The following is a 5514-nucleotide window of genomic DNA, read 5'->3' on the forward strand; positions in this document are numbered from 1 at the left end:
CCCTTCCCCCCACCCTGCCCTTGCCTGCGCTGGCCCCGGGTTTCCCCCCGCCCTTGTCCCCCTTTTTTTTTTGCCTTTGGGGGGCCCCCTATTCCCCCCCCCCCGCGCCCCCGGTTCCCTTTGCCTTCCGTTGGTGGGGGCCTTGGTTTTTGGGGTCCCCCCTGCCCTTTGGGTGTGTTAAAGCCCCCTTTTCCCTTTTCCCCCCTGCCCCCTTGGGGCCCGCGCCCCCGGGCCCCCGGTTCGCCCCGTCCCCTTTTGCCCCCCCTTTTTTTTCCCCCCTTTTCCCCCCCCGCCCCCACTTTTGCCCTTCCCCTTGGTGGGCTTTTTCTTTGGGGCCGGCCCCGCCCCTTGGCCCGGTTTTTTCCCGCCCTTTCCCTTCCCAGTGCCCCCGCTGCGCCCCGGCCTGGGTTGCCCCGTGCCTTGTCGCCCGGTTTTTTTTTTGCCTTTTTGCCCCGTTTCCCCCCCCCCCGCCGGGGCCTCGGTCTCATTTTTCCTTTCCGGGGCTTGGGGCCCCGGGGCCCTTTTTTCCCCTTTTTCCCTGCCTTGCCGCTGGGTTTCCTTCCCGGGCCCTTTCTTTTTTTTTCCCCCCATTTCCCCCCCTTTTCCTGCGGGGGGCCCGGCCCCCCTTCCCGGGGTTGCCCCTTTTTTAAAAGGTTTTTTTTCGCCCCGTTTGCGCCCCGTTTTTTTTTCCCCCCCCCCCCCGCCGCGATCGGTTTCCTTTTCTTCCGTTGGTGGGCCCTTTTCTTGGGTCCCGGACTGCTTGGGGTGTGTCCCGCCCTTTTTCCCCCTTCCCCGTGCCTTTGCCCTCGGGCCCCCGGTTTTCCCCGTTTCCTTGTGCCCGTTTTTTTTCGCCCTTTCCCCGGGCCCCGGGCTCTCCCCCCCCCCGGCCGCGCCTGGCCTTTTGCCTTCCCCCTTTGGGGCGGAACTGTCTTGGGGTCCGGCCCGCCCTTGCGGGGTGTCCCGCCCTTTCCCCTTTCCCCGTGCCCCGTGCGCGGCCCCGGGTTGACCGTGCCCCTTTTCCGTTTTTTTTCCCTTTGGGGGCCCCGTCCTCCCCCCCCCCGCCCCTTTGGTTTTTTGGCCTTCCCCTTGGTGCCCGGCTTGTATTGGGCTCGGGTGCCCCCTTTAGGTGTGTTTCCCCCTTCCCCCTTTCCCCCGGCCCTTGCCTGCGCCCCGGCCTCCCGGGTTGGGGCCGGCCCCTTTTGCCCCCCTTTTTTTTTTGCCCTTTTCCCCGGGCCCCCTCTTCCCCCCCCCCCGGGCCCAGGGCTATTGCCCTTTCCCCCTTTGGGGCCGGCTTTTTCTGGGGCTCCCGGGCCCGCTTGCCCGGGTGTGGGCCCCCTTTCCCCCTTTTCCCCTCCCCATTGTGCGCATCGGCCTCCCGGTTGCCCCGTGCCCCTTGTTTTCCCCCTTTTTTTTTGCCCTTTTCGCCAAACCCTTTCCCCCCCCCCGGCGCCTGGGGTTTCCCTTTGACTTGGTTTGGGGCCCCTTTTTCTCTGGGCCCGGCCTTCCTTTCCGGGTGTGTTGCCCTTTCCTTCCCCCCCCACCCTTTCTGCGTTTGGTCCGGGTTGCCCCCGTGCCTTTTCGCCCGTTTTTGCCCTTGCGCCCGTCTTCCCCCCCCCGCCGCGCCTCGTTCCTTGCTTCGCCTTGTGCCGGCCTGTTGGCTCGGCCTGCCTTGCGGCTGTGTCCCGCCTCTTCCCTCCCCGGCCCTTGCCGCGCCTCGCCTCCGTTCGCCCGTGCCCTTGTCGCCCCGTTTTTTCGCCTTCGCGCCCGTCTCTCCCCCCCGCCGCCTGGTTCTTGCTTCCGCCTTGTGCGGCCTTGTCTCGGGCTCCGGCCTGCCTTGCGGCTGTGTCCGCCCTTTCCCTTCCCCCGTGCCCTTGCCTGCGCCTCGGCCTCGGTTCGCCCCCGGCCTTGTCGCCCGTTTTTCGCCCTTCGCGCCCTCTCCCCCCCCCCCGCCTGGTTCCTTGCTTCCCTTGTGCCGGCCTGTTCGGGCTCCGGCCTGCCCTTGCGGCTGTGTCCGCCCTCTCCCTCCCCCGTGCCTGCCGCGCTCGCCTCCGGTTCGCCCCGTGCTTGTCGCCCCCGTTTTTTTTCGCCCTTGCGCCCGTCTTCACCCCCCCCCCGCCGGCTGTCTCCTTGCCTTCCGCCTTGGTGCGGCTTGTTCGGCTCCGCCTGCCTTGCGGCTGTGTCCGCCCTTCCCTCCCCCGTGCCCCTTGCCTGCGCTGGCCCTCCGGTCGCCCGTGCCTTGTCGCCCCGTTTTTTTTGCCCTTCCGCCCCGTCTCCCCCCCCGCGCCTCGGCTCCTTGCTTCGCTTGGTGCGCTTGTCCTGGGCTCGCCCCTGCGGCTGTGTCCCGCCTCTCCTTCCCGTGCCCTTGCCTGCGCCTCGGCCTCGGTTCGCCCGTGCCTTGTCGCCCTTTTTTTCGCCTTTCGGCCCCTCTCCCCCCCCGCCCTGGTCTCTTGCCTTCGCGGTGCGGCCTTTCTGCCGGCCTGCCTTGCCGGCGTCCCCTTCCTTCCCCGTCCTTGCCCCTCGGCCCTCCGTTGCCCGGCCCTTGTCGCCCTTTTTGCCCTTTCGCGCCCCGTTCCCCCCCGCCGCGGTCTTGCCTTCCGCCTTGGTGCGGCCTTTGGTCCGGCCCGCCTTCCGGCCCGTTTTTTTTCGCCCCTTTCCGCGCCCCCGTCTCTCCACCCCCCCGCCGCGCCCTCGGTCTCCTTGCCTTCCGCCTTGGTGCCGGCCTTGTCTCTGGGCTCCGGCCCTGCCCCTTGCCGGCTGTGTCCCCGCCCCTTCCTCCCTTCCCCCGTGCCCCTTGCCTGCGCCTCGGCCCTCCGGTTCGCCCCCCGTGCCCCTTGTCGCCCCCGTTTTTTTTCGCCCTTTCCGCGCCCCCGTCTCTCCCCCCCCCCCGCCGCGCCCTCGGTCTCCTTGCCTTCCGCCTTGGTGCCGGCCTTGTCTCTGGGCTCCGGCCCTGCCCCTTGCCGGCTGTGTCCCCGCCCCTTCCTCCTTCCCCCCGTGCCCCTTGCCTGCGCCTCGGCCCTCCGGTTCGCCCCCCGTGCCCCTTGTCGCCCCCGTTTTTTTTCGCCCCTTTCCGCGCCCCCGTCTCTCCCCCCCCCCCCGCCGCGCCCTCGGTCTCCTTGCCTTCCGCCTTGGTGCCGGCCTTGTCTCTGGGCTCCGGCCCTGCCCCTTGCCGGCTGTGTCCCCGCCCCTCCCCTCCCTTCCCCCGTGCCCCTTGCCTGCGCCTCGGCCCTCCGGTTCGCCCCCCGTGCCCCTTGTCGCCCCCGTTTTTTTTCGCCCCTTTCCGCGCCCCCGTCTCTCCCCCCCCCCCGCCGCGCCCTCGGTCTCCTTGCCTTCCGCCTTGGTGCCGGCCTTGTCTCTGGGCTCCGGCCCTGCCCCTTGCCGGCTGTGTCCCCGCCCCTCCCTCCCTTCCCCCCGTGCCCCTTGCCTGCGCCTCGGCCCTCCGGTTCGCCCCCGTGCCCCTTGTCGCCCCCGTTTTTTTCGCCCCTTTCCGCGCCCCCGTCTCTCCCCCCCCCCCCGCCGCGCCCTCGGTCTCCTTGCCTTCCGCCTTGGTGCCGGCCTTGTCTCTGGGCTCCGGCCCTGCCCCTTGCCGGCTTTGTCCCCTCCCCTCCGCCCTTCCCCCGTGCCCCTTGCCTGCGCCTCGGCCCTCCGGTTCGCCCCCGTGCCCCTTGTCGCCCCCGTTTTTTTTCGCCCCTTTCCGCGCCCCGTCTCTCCCCCCCCCGCCGCGCCCTCGGTCTCCTTGCCTTCCGCCTTGGTGCCGGCCTTGTCTCTGGGCTCCGGCCTGCGCCTTGCCGGCTGTGTCCCCGCCCCTTCCTCCCTTCCCCCCGTGCCCCTTGCCTGCGCCTCGGCCCTCCGGTTCGCCCCCCGTGCCCCTTGTCGCCCCCGTTTTTTTTCGCCCCTTTCCCGCGCCCCCGTCTCTCCCCCCCCCCCCGCCGCGCCCTCGGTCTCCTTGCCTTCCGCCTTGGTGCCGGCCTTGTCTCTGGGCTCCGGCCCTGCCCCTTGCCGGCTGTGTCCCCGTCCCCTTCCTCCCTTCCCCCCGTGCCCCTTGCCTGCGCCTCGGCCCTCCGGTTCGCCCCCCGTGCCCCTTGTCGCCCCCGTTTTTTTTCGCCCCTTCCGCGCCCCCGTCTCTCCCCCCCCCCCCGCCGCGCCCTCGGTCTCCTTGCCTTCCGCCTTGGTGCCGGCCTTGTCTCTGGGCTCCGGCCCTGCCCCTTGGTGGCTGTGTCCCCGCCCCTTCCTCCCTTCCCCCGTGCCCCTTGCCTGCGCCTCGGCCCTCCGGTTCGCCCCCGTGCCCCTTGTCGCCCCCGTTTTTTTTCGCCCCTTTCCGCGCCCCCGTCTCTCCCCCCCCCCCGCCGCGCCCTCGGTCTCCTTCCCTTCCGCCTTGGTGCCGGCCTTGTCTCTGGGCTCCGGCCCTGCCCCTTGCCGGCTGTGTCCCCGCCCCTTCCTCGCCTTCCCCCGTGCCCCTTGCCCTGCGCCTCGGCCCTCCGGTTCGCCCCCCGTGCCCTTGTCGCCCCCGTTTTTTTTCGCCCCTTTCCGCGCCCCGTCTCTCCCCCCCCCCCGCCGCGCCCTCGGTCTCCTTGCCTTCCGCCTTGGTGCCGGCCTTGTCTCTGGGCTCCGGCCCTGCCCCTTGCCGGCTGTGTCCCCGCCCCTTCCTCCCTTCCCCCCGTGCCCCTTGCCTGCGCCTCGGCCCTCCGGTTCGCCCCCCGTGCCCCTTGTCGCCCCCGTTTTTTTCGCCCCTTTCCGCGCCCCCGTCTCTCCCCCCCCCCCGCCGCGCCCTCGGTCTCCTTGCCTTCCGCCTTGGTGCCGGCCTTGTCTCTGGGCTCCGGCCCTGCCCCTTGCCGGCTGTGTCCCCGCCCCTTCCTGCCCTTCCCCCGTGCCCCTTGCCTGCGCCTCGGCCCTCCGGTTCGCCCCCCGTGCCCCTTGTCGCCCCCGTTTTTTTTCGCCCCTTTCCGCGCCCCGTCTCTCCCCCCCCCCCCCGCCGCGCCCTCGGTCTCCTTGCCTTCCGCCTTGGTGCCGGCCTTGTCTCTGGGCTCCGGCCCTGCCCCTTGCCGGCTGTGTCCCCGCCCCTTCCTCCCTTCCCCCCGTGCCCCTTGCCCTGCGCCTCGGCCCTCCGGTTCGCCCCCCGTGCCCCTTGTCGCCCCCGTTTTTTTTCGCCCCTTTCCGCGCCCCCGTCTCTCCACCCCCCCCCGCCGCGCCCTCGGTCTCCTTGCCTTCCGCCTTGGTGCCGGCCTTGTCTCTGGGCTCCGGCCCTGCCCCTTGCCGGCTGTGTCCCCGCCCCTTCCTCCCTTCCCCCGTGCCCCTTGCCTGCGCCTCGGCCCTCCGGTTCGCCCCCGTGCCCCTTGTCGCCCCCGTTTTTTTTTCGCCCCTTTCCGCGCCCCCGTCTCTCCCCCCCCCCCGCCGCGCCCTCGGTCTCCTTGCCTTCCGCCTTGGTGCCGGCCTTGTCTCTGGGCTCCGGCCCTGCCCTTGCCGGCTGTGTCCCCGCCCCTTCCTCCCTTCCCCCCGTGCCCCTTGCCTGCGCCTCGG

The 5514-nt window shown here is 71.7% G+C and overlaps 1 pseudogene; it reads right to left on the bottom strand.

The window, feature by feature from the left end:
• Window positions 1-477: 477 nt before the first annotated feature.
• On the bottom strand, window positions 478-1392 carry LOC132759375 (collagen alpha-1(II) chain-like; annotated as a pseudogene).
• Between the last annotated feature and the right edge of the window lie 4122 nt (window positions 1393-5514).

This window comes from Ruditapes philippinarum, unplaced genomic scaffold (genome assembly GCF_026571515.1).
Source record: "Ruditapes philippinarum isolate M1 unplaced genomic scaffold, ASM2657151v2 ctg23373_1_1_1_1, whole genome shotgun sequence".
Classification (NCBI taxonomy): Eukaryota; Metazoa; Mollusca; class Bivalvia; order Venerida; family Veneridae; genus Ruditapes; species Ruditapes philippinarum.